The following is a 16,759-nucleotide window of genomic DNA, read 5'->3' on the forward strand; positions in this document are numbered from 1 at the left end:
GTCGATTCCAACTCATAGTGACCTTATAGGACAGAGCAGAACTGCCCCATAGTGTTTCCAAGGAGCACCTGGTGGATACGAACTCCCAACCTTTTGCTTAGCAGCTACAGCACTTAACCACTATGCCACCAGGGTTTCTTTATCCCATAAAGCATTTATAATTTCTAAGTGAAAGAACTTTATGAGGTTTTATTTGTGAGGGTCTTCCTCTTTTTCATTGACCCTCTACTTTACCAAGCATGATGTCCTTCTCCAGGGACTGATTCCTTCTGATAACATGGCCAAAGTATGTGAGATGTAGTCTTGCCATCCTCACTTCTAATGAGCATTCTGGCTGAGCTTCTTCCAAGGCAGATTTGTTCTTTCTTTTGGCAGTTCATTGTATATTCAATATTCTTTGCCAACACAATAATTCAAATGTTCAAATGGTTCTGTTTGGTGTGAGAAATATTCTAAAAGAGACATGTTCCTAAATATTTCTAATTTTCTAAAAGAGAATTATTCTAAAAGAAAAATGTTTCTCTTTTATTCTATTTTCTCTTTGGTGGGACCGGGATTTTTTTTTTTTAATGACACCTTCTAAAAAATGGTATTGTGCAACCTCAATGTAGATTTTAATAATAAATGCTACATGTTAGAATAAAGATAAACCCCCCTCCCCCCAAAACAAACCCTTTGCCATCAAATAGATTTCCACTCACAGTGACCCTATAGGACAGAGCAGAACTGCCTCATAGGGTTTCCAAGGAGTGGCTGGTGGATTTGAACTGCTGAATTTTGTTGTCAGCTGAGCTTTTAACCACTGTTCCTAGATAGTTGTTTTATACAGACAGGGTAGCGTCGGTATTAACCATGTCTATTAAGATTTATAACAGAGATAAAAAAATATTTTAGCATTGTCTATAGCACTTATTTATAAATACAGTTTTAATTTCCATGTAATATAGCCTAAACTAGTTCTTTGTTATGCCAGCAACTATATTGGAATCTTGTACATAATGACTGTCATTAGCTACTTCTCTGTAATCCATAATTTTCTGGAAGGGAGCTGTAAACTCTCTCTGTATTCTTTTTTGTGCCAAATTGACATTTAAACTGGGTTTTTGGTAACTATCAAAAAACCATAAATCATGACTATGCCTCTCTTTAAAATGAGAAAGTAGACAAACGACAATAAAAGAATACAATGGTTCCCTGGTAAAAATTTCCTTTAGAAAATCAGCCCCAAATTGTATTTTCTTTCGTTCTGTTTTTGCTGATGCGTCTTTTACTTTGCTTGCCATAAAGAAGGTATATTAAGATGATAACTGTATTTTTTGTGATCTCATATTTCTGGCATATCTTTTGCTTTTTAAAGTTCTCTCACTTAATCAAAGAAACTGCAATTATGAGGTTTTCCTTCCTTTCTTTTTAGCATGTTAAAAAAACAATTTACAAACTGTGAGATTTCCCAAGTTTATAAGCCTTTCCATGTGGATTTCCTTTGACTATTTTCATGTACATTTTACTAACTGGGTTTTTCTTCAACTCTGAAATCTTATAAATGGCTGGAGGGGAGGGCTGTTTACAATATTGGTGATCATGTTTAAGGCATATATTTTTGTGCTTGGGTGTATAAAGGAAATAAGTTATAATGTATCATCTTACAGATAACCACATCCTGATTATTCGGACATGAAGATGTAAAAATAAACTCGGAGTTTAAATACACACATTTAATGGTTTAAAGCCATGTGCCTAGCCAGTTAACTAAAAGGCCACATTCCTAAATATGGCATTTGGTACACTAATGAAAACAAACACCCCGGCACCTGCCGCACAAAAGACATTTGATTAACTAGTTAAAACTTTATTGCTACGAAATTAGAAACAGAGGAAATTATAGGGAGGGACAGGAAAGATTGGCTCAGCTCTATTTCCCCATTTTGTTGATAGTGGATAAATATAGCCCGTAATTTAAAAATCTGCTTGGCCCCATGTACACTGCAGATCACAGAAAAGCATGCTCAAAAAATGTTCATTGACTGTGTGAGTGCTCCAAAGTAGACGTGTCTCTAATTTTGTCAGTCCGTCAATATTTTCTGTTGAATGATTTTAAAATAATATTTCCTGGGTTGCAAGGAGTTTCAAAAGACACAGGGAGCATAGAATCTGCCTTATAAGAAGAATTCGGTGGGTATGTCATTCATTTTTAGCCAATTGGTCTACCATGTGCATGCTTTTTCACTTTTCAAATAATACTGAGGAACTGACAAACATCTTGCATTTTATTAAATCTTATACTTTGTTCCAGGCTTTCCACATGTAAGGACTCATACCCTGAAAGGCAACATGATTTTTTGTAGTCATATATATTTTTTGAACATTGAGGGCACATATTGGCACGTGAAAGGTTCAAGGCTCTGAAAGTTGAGTAGTAAAGAAGCTGACTGAATTATATCTAAAACAGAGTTAAATGAGAAGTCTGTTAAAACGAAGAAAAAAATATTTCCAGTATTGAGAGTCATTGTTATTGTAAAAAAAAAAAAATCTCTCAAGTGGGCTGGGAGAGAAAAGCAAAAAAAAAAAAAAAAAGTTGAGAATAACTGATCTAAAAACAAAGAGCAAGACGGGAATGAGGGAAGCTGTTAAAACTAGAGAGGATTAAGCCGAAAAAGAGAAGCAAAGAGCCAGTATCTGATCCAATGCACTTCTATAAAACTTTTTAGCCCTCTGACTTTGAGGGCTGGTGTTGAAGAAGCTACTCAGGTGATGAAGGGAATTTCTCTTCAGTCTGAGATTTTATAATTAATATCTGACTTAAGTACTGTCAACCAACTATTAGAAATTCACAAGAATGCTGGCTTTGCAGGTGGATCTTGAGGAATTCTGGGAACTTGTCTATTTGTCTGAATTTCTTGATTGGAAGTCTTCAAAGCAGACTCCACTCCATCACTAGTTTCAACAAAAGTCAAAGACCAATTAAACGTCTATATTTTCTCGGCACTCTTCCCCCACTTTGACAGAGCACAGATGTTTTAAACTGAGATTTAAGAGGATGTTAAGGTGCCCCTAGTTCTGACACTATGCAATGACTGTACGAGCCTGCTTATATCACTGCTCACAGCTGTCTTTCTCTGAAACTAATGGTGGTCTTGTAGCCAGCTTGGTCCTTAAATGAAATTGTAAAGTAGGACAAGTTCTCCTTCAATTTACTCTTTAGCCAATCCCTTAAGTTAAAGCCACCTTATTTTTGTTTTTTAATAATAGAGTAACTGTAATTTTTAATTTTTAAACAGGACCTAAGCGAAACAATGCTTAACACAAAGTAGGCGGAGTTTGAGATCATAGAAGGAGATCTGATCTGGGAGTTGTGAGGCTCTGGCTTTGTCTCAGCTGCTATTTAACTGTGTGATCTTTAGTGAACTCTTTCCTGTCTAAAAAAAGAAACAAAAAGCCTGTTGCCCAGTCGATTACGACTCATAGTGGTACTATAGGACAGAGTAGAACTCCCCCATACAGTTTCCAAGGAGTGCCTCGTGGATTCGAACTGCTGACCTCTTGGTTAGCAGCCATAGCTCTTAACCACCACACCACCAGGGTTTCCCTTTCCTCTCTAGACCGCATAAAATGGGGTTGGTCTAACTCACCTTTAATGCTGCTTCTGGCTTTTTAAGTCTGTTGGTGAATCTGGCTTTTTCTCTGGTGGAAGTGCGGCTGCTATAGGTAATGATATAGTTGGGGTAGGTCTAGGTAGAAAAACCTTTTTGCTGTCCCTCAAATCAGCCAGAGTCAACATACAAGATTGTCTCTAGGCTTTCATATAAATACATCTCTTTTTAATTTTAAGTACTTCTAGCTGAAAAGAAAGGGTCCCCAAATCACTGAATTTAAGACCTCATTCATGGTAAGAGATCCCATTTTTAATTTAAGAAAGATACAATGCTACCAATTAAATAATGACATGCTATCAAGAGTAAAATTTACCCCGTTTTCAAAAATGTTAAAAGGTGAGCTTTAGAATTGATGAACATTTTATATACACACACACACACATATATATATATATTTCTTTTTATTTTCAAAAGTTTACTTGGAACTTTTTTTTTAAACTTTTCTCTAAGTGCTTAAGTCACTATGCTCAAATCCACACACATTCCAGAATTGTTACAGCTGAGATTTTAGACACAACAGAATGCAGCTACATCCCTCTTTTGGGCACAGAGAAAGTAGGAATGGTATGATATTTAACATAATTACCAGATAAACATTTTAAAAGTCACATGATATTAATAATTTGTAAAAATTTGATGGAGTATCTATTTCCCTACATTTGGAGATAACCTTCTGTCTATCAGGGTAAAATAATCACTTGAATATTTTCTTAGTAACTATAAATCTTCCATTCAATATTAGTGAATACAAAAATAGGAAATTTTTATATTATGAATTTTTAATTTCCAGTGCTCAGGCATCTGAAATGACCACCAAAATCACACACATGTACCAAAAAAACAAAGAAAACAAACAAAAAACAAACCCATTGCTGTCGAGTCAATTCCGACTCCTAACGACCCTATAGGACAGAGTAGAACTGCCTCATAGAGTTTCCAAGGAGCACCTGGTGGATTTGAACCACTGAACTTTTGGTTAGCACCCGTAGGACTTAACCACTACGCCACCAGGGTTTCCCACACACACATATTTTTTTCACATGATAGTTACCCCGAAAACCCTTTTAGATGAACTAACAAATACTTTCAAATAAAACTCTCAGTCAATAAATAGGTATTCAAGGTGAGAAAAGTTATTACTGTGACAATGAGGAAAAGACTCAGAATTAGATTTGAAGGGCTAAGTGTCCTTACTGTGCTACTTATTGGCCTAGTGACCTTGGGCAAGAAGCTTAAACTGCCTAAGTCTTACTTTATTAATTTTTAAAACAGTAATGTTAAGGACTATACACTGGTGGTTGGGGAATCGAATGAAATAGTGCAATGACTTATGAACAGCTCAAATCATAAGAGTAATAAAACAAACACACAAACAACCCTACCATTATATTATTTACACAAAATGTATAAAGATATATTTTCAAGGTACTAGGTCTTGAAATTGTGTAAGTTTATCTGTGGAAAAATTACTACATCATTTTCAATGCTGAGTTTGTCATAGCCAAGTAGGAACTTGCAATAGGAACTCTACAAGCGTGCATAACATCATTTATAAACTATAACCTAATATAAAAATATTAATTACATGATATAAACGTGATTATTATGAAGCTGAAGGCAGGTCTCTGGAGACAAGCCCTGTCAGTGAACATAAAGCTTATCTTGAACCACCACATGTGGAATTTGGGGCCATTCATAGCAACCGTCTACAAAATTTTTTGTTAAAAATCAAGAGAACAAATTACAGTTTGACATTATACAGATCATCTTGGCATTTCAATAAGTGACACAATTTGAACAGGGTTTTAAAGAAGGCTGTTTCTAGTGTTCTTTGAGGGGAGCAGCGATCAGAAGATTTAGACATTTGCACCCCTGATAGCAGAATCTCGGATCACATGACTTTGGAGTCTCTTCTTCATTGGAGCTGAGATCCCACAGCCTTCAGTGAATTTGACCCCACAAAACCAGGCCACTGAGTGTGGCTATGGCACTTCCAACTTTAGGTGGGAACTCAATTAAGAGATTTAAAAATCACTTGGCAATTTTGGCCCAACAGCAATTGAATTACAATTTTTAGCTCCTGTCACTAACATCTATATTATCTTCTTAAAAATATATCTGAGAAATGCCCATTTATTTATGCCTTGTGAAATTTGTTATCTTCAGTCAACGGTGTGATGGGCATTTTGCTTTCGGTGTTGATTACGATCCTGAAAAGAAGGTGTAATTTGTGAGTGAGAAGTGTAATACATCCCAGTTTTCTAAAAATTAAAATATCAGGGATACGCTCTTCAGTTGGCAGCGGTTGATTTTCCAAAGTCACAAAGCCAGTTAGAAGAAGAGCCAGAACAAGAACTGAAGGTTTCAGACTCCCAGCTTCAAGTAGAATCTATTTGTTAAGTGTAAAAACATGTTTCCATTTCCAAAATAAATTGCTTATTGGGTAAGATTTTTACGGATGAGGTGTTCTCAATTTGGGAGAAACCTGCATTTTAAAATGACTTTTTCTGAACCCTACAAATCATGACGAATGATAATTTACCAGTATACTTATATTAATTGATTTTGTTCTGTTTGGAACTGTTTTTATTCTTTTCAGACCTTCCAAAAATCTCCTTAACATTTTTTTGTTAAATATCTTTATTCAGAATTCTCAATGATACTCTGAATGTCTTTTTTTTCTTTTTGCAAAAGATTAAGAAGGCAACAACTCTATGATGCCATTTTATCTCTCTCTCTCTCTCTTTTTTTTTATTGTACTTTAGATGAAGGTTTACAGAACAAATTAGTTTCTCATCAAACAGTTAGTACACACATTGTTCTATGACATTGGTTAACAACCTCATGACATGTCAACACTCTCCCTTCTCAACCCTGGGTTCCCTATTACCAGCTTTCCTGTTCCCTCCTGCTTTCCAGTCCCTACCCCAGGGCTGGTGTGCTCCTTCAGTCTCATTTTGTTTTATGGGCCTGTTTAATCTTTGGCTGAGGGAGGAACCTAAGGAGTGACTTCATTACTGAGCTGAAAGGGTGTCTGGGGGCCATACTCTTCAGGGTTTCTCCAGTCTCTGTCAGGCCAGCAGGTCTGGTCTTTCTTTTTGAGTTAGAATTTTGTTCCACATTTTTCTCCAACTCTGTCTGGGGCCCTCTATTGTGATACCTGTGAGGGCAGTCAGTGGTGGTAGTGGGCACTATCTAGTTATACTGGGCTCAGTCTGGTGGAGGCTGTGGTAGATGTGGTCCATTAGTCCTTTGGACTAATCTTTCCCTTGTATCTTTGTTTTTTTTCATTCTTCCTTCCTCCCAAAGGGCTAGTCAATGATGTCATTTTAAAGTAAGTTCCCATTTTTTAAAAAAACTATGTCTCTTTAACAAATTATTTAGGTATCACTGAAAACCCCTTGAAGGGAGGTACGATGTCATGTTCACCATTGTACGTTGGCATCTGGCATAATGCCTGTCGTAGAGTCAACATTCATTAGTTGAGTGAATGAATGAAGCAGTCTTAAGTGGGAGGCAAATGAGACCACAGGGCAAATATTGTCATCTCAGTTTAATTGATACGGAAACTAGGACTCAGAGAAGTCAAGAGATCTGCCCATGTTTTTATGCGTACAGTAATATGTGATGAAATTCCTGCTAGAATCCCTGTGTGTCTATCAATGTTTCTCCCGTACATCACGATTCTCGTGCTAAGAAGAGTGACATGCATTGCATTCCCCAAACATCATCCCACTTAGAGTTTGAGATTTCTCCTGGGCAACCATTAATTTGTACTTGGCTGGCTATTGTTGCCATTGAGTCGATTCAGACCCATAGAGACCCTATAGGACAGAGTAAAACTGCCCCATAGTGTTTCCAACGATCACCTGGTGGAGTCGAACTGCTGACCTTTTGGTTAGCAGCCGTAGCTCTTAACCACTACCCTTAACCACCAGGGTTCCTTATTTGTACTTAGATCCCTGAATAACTACAGGTTTCTTGTTATAAAACTATGTCACCTAGAAACAGAAAAGTGTTTAGGGTATGATTGTAGATGATTCTGCCATGGAAATCCGTTATTTAATTCTAATGTCCACTAATGGGGGGAAGGACTTTAAAACTATGGGTAGGCAAAAACTGGTAGAGTTGCACGTAAAAGTTCTGTTTGGCCGTTGGATACATAGGATCACAGGCAATTCTTTTATGGCATAAAAAGGCTTTCAAAGAGTAAAGTTGGGTAAATGCAGTTGAATATACAGCATTTATAAATTTCAGGATAATGGAAACTATCACCACAGCTTTCACCCTTTCTCCCACCTTGTACTTAACTATATAACAACAACCTTGACTTAGAATTACATTAAACTAGCCAATAAAGTCAATGAAAAAGTATTCTCAAAATGTAAAGGAAGAGCAAAAATGTAAATGTTATACTCAACAACAGGGGGCATTTCTTAGGCACACTCTGTATGCCTGGCACCAGGGATGTAAAAGTGAGTAAGACACCCTATCTTTCAGGTGCTCACAGCTTGGTAGAGGACACATTGGAAACCTTTCAACCACTTGTTCTACATAGGGCTTTCATTATGAAAGATCAAGCTCTTCCTGGAATGCTTCCATTTCCTTCAAGGACAATTGCTTTTCATAACCTTTTATTTTTGTTAAATTTGCATAAAACCAAAAAAAAACAAAACTAAAAACAAACCTATTGCCGTCGAGTTGATTCCAACTCATAGTGACCCTACAGGACAGAGCAGAACTGTCCCATAGGGTTTCCAAGGAGCAGCTGGTAGATTTGAACTGCCGACCTTTTGGTTAGCAGCCAAGTTCTTAACCACTGCACCACCAGGGCTCCATCACCCCTATTTAACAGATGTAGAATGTGAAGCTTAGAGAGAATTAACTTACCTGAGGGAGAGGAGATAAGTAAAGGATGTAGAGATGGATGAAGAAGAGGAGGGAGAGGAAGAAGACTAGGGCAAAGAAATTGTTACTGGTGGGAGGGAGTCCTTGATATTGGGTATGAGATGATGGGTGTCAACTAAGGTAGAAGAGGTAAGGTGGGCAACAACCAGCTCAGGCCAACTAAGGTACCAGGCAGTTGTTGGCAGATGATGCTAATCACTGCTCCAGAGTGGTACCTTGAGAATTATTTGGAGAAAGAAGAAGGGCTCAGCTAACACATGCCTTTAATCAGAGATGTTTAGGCACATGGAGAGTTGGCCTGTTTAAAAAGACAGCCGGGCCTAGGATATAAATTGTAACTCACCTATTTTACCCTCCCATACCCGAGACTACAGTTTTAACGAGGAGAGAACAAAGCCCCAGAGATGCCAAATGACTTGTCCAGGGTGACAAAGCCGTTAAAGTCAGGACTATGTTAAGAAGTCTGGTTTCCCAGTGCCAAAGCTTTTGTTCTTCTGACTTTATCGTTGGATCTAAGCAAAAGTTGTCTGGTGAATAGGAATCACAGTAGATGAAATGTCGGCCAGGAGATTCAATTAGGTAATGTCTAAAGATTCGTGCCAAATTCTGTGATACTGACTCCTTATTCTCTAATGTAGGAAAACCGACTGGTAGGGAAACCTCTCCGGGTCACCCTTGCACTCAGAAACCCTGGCACTTTTATTTCTTTTGTGCCTTTCAATACTAACAGAAGATTATGGAACCTATTTTGTGCTGAAGGCTTGCTTGAGGTCACACAGCTAGATGGTAGTTTAGTTGGAACAACACTCAGGAGCTCTTTATTTCGAGCTCTATTCCTTTGAGACAAGCTCAGCTAATCTAATTTTATTAATGGAACATTCAAATCACTGAGAGTATTTGAAGAAGAACCTAAAATTATAGCCCTGAGGTCTCCAAACCTAGACTGTTAAAGATCTCTGCTTCTCTACTGCCTGTGATTCATTTTATATGACTCAGTTAAAGATTCTGAGAAATAAAGGTAAGAAAGCAAATGACAAACTTAAGTACCTTGAATAACTTCTCTAATGAAGTCACTTACATGAAGGAGACTTGAACTCATTACCTACAGAAAACTCCGTAGAAAAAGTTCTGTAAGAGTGCTGGAGAGTTATGCTAACATAAAGAGAATATACAAAATATGCCTGATATGTTTGGGGAGATCATAAGATCTAATCCCATCAATTCTATAGCTATCTGGGCCTTAAAATCACCACAATTCAATGTTAAAATTCTTTATTTTGTAAAGATGTAACTCAGGATCTAATAATCATACACCTAAACCTATAGAGTCTATACTTGTAATAAAGGGGTATAATTTTTCATTGTTAAAAATGAATTCAATGAGTGCCTACTACCTATTAACCTTTCCATACATTGAAATCTTAAATACAATTTTAAACTGGTTCTTAAGCAGAGCTCAAGTATACGTTTCAGATCAACTCTCAACTCAGTCACAAAAAGCAGGAGTATTCCAAATACTGAAGAAGAGATGTGGTTTATGTCTGCTCCAAACTGTTATGAATATCCTATTTGCATATTTGATTTGCATAAAAGGAAAAACAGAGGATGTTTTAGGTTTAAAGAACATAAAATCCCTTTTACATTCATAGCAGAATTTGATCAACTTAGAAATTCTTCTTAATCTTACTTTTGGAAGAGATGAGAACAAGGAAAACTTCCTTTCCTACCTAGATTGTTCCAGCTAGACCAATTCTGGATGTTTAAAAACGTCCTCACATTGAACGTTTTTGATGAAAGCACAATTAAATTTATTAATGTACATATGAAATCATTAACTTGAGTTTCCTTTCTCTTTGCTTTAAAATGAAAAAAAAAAAGCAAAAACCTATGTAATATATATGAAACATCAGAGCAAACAATTAGTTCTACCCTATGTATGCATTACAAAAATATCTTCTTAGATTTTGTATTCACTTTATAAAGGAAATACTATTTTAAAAGAAGCCTCATTTGAACATAATCAAGACAGAATCAACACATTAAAAATGTATGTAAAAATTTAAAAACAATAGCTAAAAGAAAAGAAAGCTCAATCTTTATCAGTTTTTACATCTAACTTACCTTGTGAAAAATCAAGAGATCCTAACTTTAAAGGCCGGTCTGTGCAGTTTCTCCCAAACCCAGCCCTGATGGTTAGTTTTTTCTCTCCTAGTTTTTATAGTCTCAGTTATACACCCCTTACTCCAATCCCTGCCTTTGCTTCCTCTTACATCATTTCTACAGATTTTCCACTGAATGTTTTCCTCTCTTCTCTCCTTTTTCTCCTCTCCACATGCTATGCACTATCTATTGCTTTGATCAAGGCATTTAAGTAACAGTGAGAGCCTGGACTCTGGAAAACTTGAGGAAACATTTAATATTATGTTTAGCTTCAGACCTATCACCTCTTCCTGAGGTTTATCCTAGCTCCGATTACCACAAATCATAAAATGCACTAAGAGATTTGTTAAAAAGAAAGTCACTGGGTATTTCAAAGTACAATTTGGGACGATTATAATCAGAAACCCAAACTGATTTATTGGTGTATGTTTCAGACCCTTAAATTAATTGATCAGCTCTGGAGATGGCGAGTAGTTCCAGGATCAGTCAGGGGCGCAGCGCCGTATCAGTGAAACTAACAGTTACTTCGTAATTAACATTGCTGTACCAGGAAAGGTGTCACTAACAAACCTATAAATACTGAACTGTGACATGTGGGCTATAAATGCAGAAGTTATAATCATTCTTACCTTGCTCTTCTCTGCCAGTATTTTAATTTCCTTTCAATCAAAATATTCCTTCCTCTGTCTGAAAATTGCCTTCATTCCCAGCGCCCACTGATCACATTTTCATCCTTACGCAGGCAAATTACACACACTGAAATTACGGAGTCCTGAACGGAATATGTTACCTTGTCAGATCATTGGCTTCACGGACGAATCTCCATTTGACTGATCAGAAAACTGAGGCTCAGCGAAATTAAGTGACTTCCTAAGATCACACAGCTAGGAAGGTGTAGCAGAACCAGGTTTCAAACACGGATTTTCTTAATTTCATAGCCAGTTCTTTTTCCGGCGTCATTCTGCCTCACTCTTTAAAACACTGGAAGAAGGAATCCAAGCCAGGTTATGTTTTTTGCACAAATAGAAATAAATTTGTTCTTTTTGGTTTTGCTCGAAAAGCCATTCAAAATACACCTGACTGGTGTAGGAACTATTACATGGTTAATTTGGATCTAGAAGGGTAAACTGAGCAGAGCTCACTGAACTGGTGGGACAGTAAAAGTTTTCCTTTTTATGAAGGGTTTCCAGGGATTAAGTAGGTCTCAACAAGCTTGAAATCTGAGTAGTTGGCAGTAAGAGTTCACAAGTTGAGATAAAAATACAGCCTAATTGTAGATCCTTGTTTAGACATTACTGCCATAAAACAATTATGCTAGCTTGAACCCACATGATGGAAAACTCTCAATATAGATTTAATGGATGCTTGACATTGCTACCAGAAGCCCATATCCTTGACGGATGGCCTATCCTTACTTGAAAGGCCTCTTTCAGCATGCTGACAAGTGATATCTGTGGATGATTTTTTCCGGATCTGTCCTGGCTTAGACAGTCCAAAGATTCCACCCTATTTGTGGATTTCGTTGACCTAATTCAAAAGTTTGACTTATCTGTTCTGGAGCAGTAGAAATAGCAGCAGCTTATTCCAGGAACATAACTCTGGTACATTGAAGCCATTTATACAGGCTTCTGTACATTATACATCCCCTATGCCGTTAATTTACGTATTTGTACCGATAGAATAAGTCCTTTACCTTAAAAAAGACAGTAGAAATGGGAACATAAAAAGTAATGGAAAAATCGAGAGAATAAGTGGTCTTGAAGAGAATTAATGGTCTCTGAGAGACCGTGATGGTTAGGGAGAGACTAAAATGAGAAAATATTTTTAAAAAAACATTTTTAGCTAGCACACCATTATTTCATTCTGCTAATAACCTCACCAAGGAGGTATTATTATCCATATGTAAGGGAGGAGAAAACCAAAGATCAAATCTATTAAACAGTCACCCCAAATTCTCACAGCTTATAAGTGATGTGACCAGGAGTTGGTGGAGTGGTTAAGGGTTCTGCTGTTAACCGAAAGTTGGTGTTGCAAACCCACCAGCTGCTCTGTGAGAGGAAGAGGTGGCAGTCTGTTTCCATAAAGACTACAGCTTTGGAGACCCTGTGGGGTCGTTCTGCTCTGTCCTATACAGTAGCTATGAGTTGTGATCGATTCCATGGCAAGGGAATTGGTTTTTGGTTATCTTGGAAACCCTGGTGGCTTACTGGTTAAGAGCTATGGCTGCTAACCAAAAAGGTGGGCAGTTCGAATTCACCAGGCACTCCTTGGAAACTCTATGGGGCAGTTCTACTCTGTCCTATATGGTAGCTATGAATCAGAATGGACTCAACAGCAACGGGTTTGTTTGTTTGCTTGTTTTGGTTTATATTAGGCAGGATCCAGGCAGGAAAGAGATGGCACATTCAAATGGACTCATCTGAGGAGAATTTAACAAAGGAACCATTTACAAAGATGCAGGTAGGGTGCAGAGGAACCACAAAAGATAGAGCAGTACCCTGAGCCCATAAAAGTGGCCACCCCAAGGCCTAAAGGGGGAGAGTGGTTACAGGGGCCCAGGGACAAGGAGAGCTGAGTGGGGAAGACTGTCCGCCAGAAGTGTGACCTTTTGTCAAGGGATGCAGCCAGTAAGGCGCAAACCCAGGAACCTAACACCAAGATTTCGTTATACTTCCTCCCTACAGTCTCCTATAGTGCTTCCCATTGGCCAAATCCCACTGGAAAAGGCATTGAAGGCGAGGATAAAAGAGGGCCAGGATACAGTCTAATCTCAAAATTATGCTAAGAGGCATATATATTGGGTCTTCTGGGGAAATAAACATGACTGCAAATGCAACCACGGCCAGTACTACTATCCCATACTTGCTAATACTTGTTTTTTCAAGTCAGGTTTATTGAGTCAGGTTTATTGAGGTATAATTTTTATACCCAAAATTAGTATTTTTAAGTGTGCAGTCTGATGTATTTTGAAAAATGTAGACGTTCAACTGACCTCCAATCAAGTGTCGAACCGAATTTGAAATTCTCATGGAATCCAGAGCTTCTGGCGCCAGTGAGGCAGGCTGGTTGACCACCTAAAACGATTTTCCTGAGGTAATCTTCAAGTAAAATTTTAACTGAAACTGTCCTCTGAAAATCATCTTTAAACCAAGCAATAGCTTAGTTAGCAAAGAACTTTGGCCTTAAGTACTGTGCTGTTTTACAGGATTATCTACGTGTGATCAAATTGACAGCAATAACTGAAAGGTTCAAATGGAAAGCTATGCTTTAAGGTCAACCATTGATCCTGGTTTTTCAAGAAATGTTGCATGGAATCCTGCATGTCCATAAGTTATTTTATGATCCCTATTTGGGCCCTGTTTCCAAGGCAATATGTAATTATCAGTGATAGACTAAAATATAAAAACGCCATTGTAAATAGCCTCCATTGAGCCATTTATTTTTTTAGAAACAGAATGGTCTCCCTATATGCATATAGAATAACTGCTCGAATAAACACTACATACATTATTTGTGCTTTGATTATTACTATTTTTTTTTTAGCACAAGATACAGAACATTTCCACTACCTCCCGTATTTCCCCTAATACCCCTTTGCAGTTAATCCTCTACCCTACCCCCAGGGCCTGACTTTCACAGATCTGACTTCTGCCCCTATAATTTTGCCTTTGCCTTTGTTTCTCTAATGTAGTCTTTGGTGTCTGACTTCTTTCACCTAGGACAACGCATTTGAGATTTATCCATGGTGCCAAAGGTTTCAGCACTTGGTTTCTTTTTAATGATGAAAGCATTCTACAGTACGGATGTATAACAATTTGCTTATTTATTCACCAGTTGACGAAAATATGGGTGGTTGCCAGTTTTGGCTATCATGAATAAAGCTGCTGTAGAAATTCATTTAGAGGTCTTTGAGTGGATATGTGTTTTCATTTCACCTGAGAAAATTCCTAGATGCGGATTGCTAGATCATGTGGAAACAGCATGTTTAACTTTAAAGAAAACTGTTTTCCAATGTGGCCCTACCATTTTGTGTTCCCACCAGCGATGGGTGAAAAAGTTTCACTTGCTCTGTATCCTTGCTAACACTTGACGTTGCCCTTTTTTTAATTTAGCCATTCTAATAAGTATGTATTGGACTCCCTGAGTGGCGCAAATGGTTAAGTGCTTGGCTACTAAAGGAAAGGTTGGAGGTTCGAGCCCCCCCAAAGACACCTGGGAAGAAAGGTCTGATATCTGCTTCCAAAGGGTCACAGCCGTGAAAACCCTACAGAGCACAGTTTTACTGTAAAACACACAGGGTCACTATGGATTGAAATTGGCTGGATGGTAACTGATTCTTGTTGGTTTATTGAGTATATACTGGCATCTCATGGTGTTTTTATTTACATTTCTCTAATGAAGTTAAGAATCTTTTCATGTACTTATTTTCCATTTGCATATCTTCTTTGATGAGGTATTTGGTCAAATCTTTTGCTTAATATTCAGATGTGAGAGTTCTTTATGCATTCTCGATACTTTTACAGGATTCGTGTTTTGCAATTTTTTCCCTTTCTGTAGCTTGCCTTTTCATTCTCGTAAGTTTCTTTCACAGAGAAGTTTTTTAAAACTTTAGTTTGATGAAATCCAATTTAACAATTTTTTCTCTTATAGATCATGTTTTTTTTCCCCCCATCTAAGAAACCACTCCCTTACCAAAGGTCACAAATATTATCTCCTATGTTTCCTTCCAGAAGTTTTTCAAAATTCTTTTGGCTAGTTTAGGTTCTTTCTATTTCCATATAAATCTTAGGACCAGCTTATCAATTTATACAAAAGAGCCTGCTGGGATTTTAATTGGGATTTCATTGAATCTATAGACCAGTTTGGGGAGAATTGATATTTTAAACATATTAGGTCTTCTGGCATGTTTCTTTTTTATTTAGATCGTCTTTGATTTCTCTTAACAATGTATTTGTCAACATACATACTTTGCACATATGTTGTTAAAGTTACCCTTACTTATTTCATGTTTTTTGATGCTACTGTAAATGACATTTCTTTTAAACTTCAATTTCTAATTGTACGTTGCTAGCAGATAAAAATACAATCTCTTATTGTATGCTGACCTGGTATTCTGTGACCTTCTAAACTTAAAACCTAGTAGGTTTTGTAGATTCTATGGAATTTTCTATGTGTAGAAAATCATGTTTGTAAATAAAAACTTTTATAGCTTTGTTTAAAATCTGTATGTCTTTTATTTCTTTCTACTGCCTTAGTACTGCTTCAACCAGCTCCTCTAGTACAATATTGAATAGAAGTGGGAAGAGTAAACACCCTTGCCTTCTTCTTGGTCTTAAATGGGGGAAATATTCATTCTACACCTACTCCTCACTTATCGACTCTCTCAATATGGGACCTTTTGCATTTCCAACAATAGTAAAAAATCTAATATCTGACTATTTTGGGCATTAACGAGGCAGCAGGCATAGCAACAACAGCTACGGAGCATCCCCTTCCTGGAGGAGGGTCTCCAGGTGGCCTCCGCAAAGCTGGGCCATGCTGGCCCACACCCTCATTCCCTCCTGCCAGCGGCCAATGCATCCAGCTGCCATGTGAGGCCAGCCTCCTCTGTGGCCACGGCCCCCAGATGGGTGTGCAGGCAACACCCAGCGAGCAGGCACCTGTTCTAGGTACCCAGCTGCTATGCAGTCTGAGGCCTTGCAGCTTAAAATTGCTATGGGGTGGGGAGGGAGGGAAAAAAGAGGCATCAGAGGGGATGTCTGGAAGAAATGTGTGTGAGTTTAATGACATCCCCAAACGAGCCAAACCCGGCCTGAAGCCTGTGCTTCGGTATGAGGCTGAGTGTGAAGCCGGGCTCCCAGCACTCTCACAGTAATCCCGAGCTGTGGTAACTTGCGAGGCCCAGAGAGCAGAGAAGGCTTCAGGATTGTGAACACAGGGCTTGCAGGGGCGGGAGTGGAGCGCTGGAGGTGGCTCCGGGAGGAAGCTCTGACCCAGCACAGGAGGAAGGAAGGTGAAGTGGTTAAGCCGTGCACCTT

This window comes from Loxodonta africana, chromosome 1 (assembly GCF_030014295.1).
Source record: "Loxodonta africana isolate mLoxAfr1 chromosome 1, mLoxAfr1.hap2, whole genome shotgun sequence".
In the NCBI taxonomy this organism is placed as follows: domain Eukaryota; kingdom Metazoa; phylum Chordata; class Mammalia; order Proboscidea; family Elephantidae; genus Loxodonta; species Loxodonta africana.